Raw genomic sequence first — 521 nt, forward strand, 5'->3', positions numbered from 1 at the left:
TACTTGCCAGCCTTCATAGAAGGACATTTTGACAAAGCACCAATGTCTGACTTTATTTAAAGGAGTTCAAACATATTATAACCCATCTGCATCAGCAGTGCCTGCAGCTTCAGCCGAGTTTAGCCACTATGGGACATTTGACAGAAACTCTCCAGTGCAAAGGCATATTTCTCTCAGTCACATCCCTGTCTTAGGGTAGGCAGAAGTACTTAGTTGTTGACCTAAAAGGACATCATTTATCTTATCATCATTCCCTGTAAACATTGAATAGCAATAATGATTTGAATGTTTACAAACCAAACCCTGCATGAATCCCTGAATCCTATGATGGCTCAGTAAAGAATCTTGTCTCGACGAAAACAATTATGATGCATAATATTGTGTGATGTTGAGCAAGCTGCTTAGAATTCAGGTACCTTCAGCCAGAACAGCATGTGGCCTTCACACAAGCCAGATATCTAAAATGGATTGATGTGCAGCTGCTGAAGTTGTGCTAAAAAAAAAAAATATATATATATATA

The sequence above is a fragment of the Poecilia reticulata genome, linkage group LG7 (genome assembly GCF_000633615.1).
Source record: "Poecilia reticulata strain Guanapo linkage group LG7, Guppy_female_1.0+MT, whole genome shotgun sequence".
Classification (NCBI taxonomy): domain Eukaryota; kingdom Metazoa; phylum Chordata; class Actinopteri; order Cyprinodontiformes; family Poeciliidae; genus Poecilia; species Poecilia reticulata.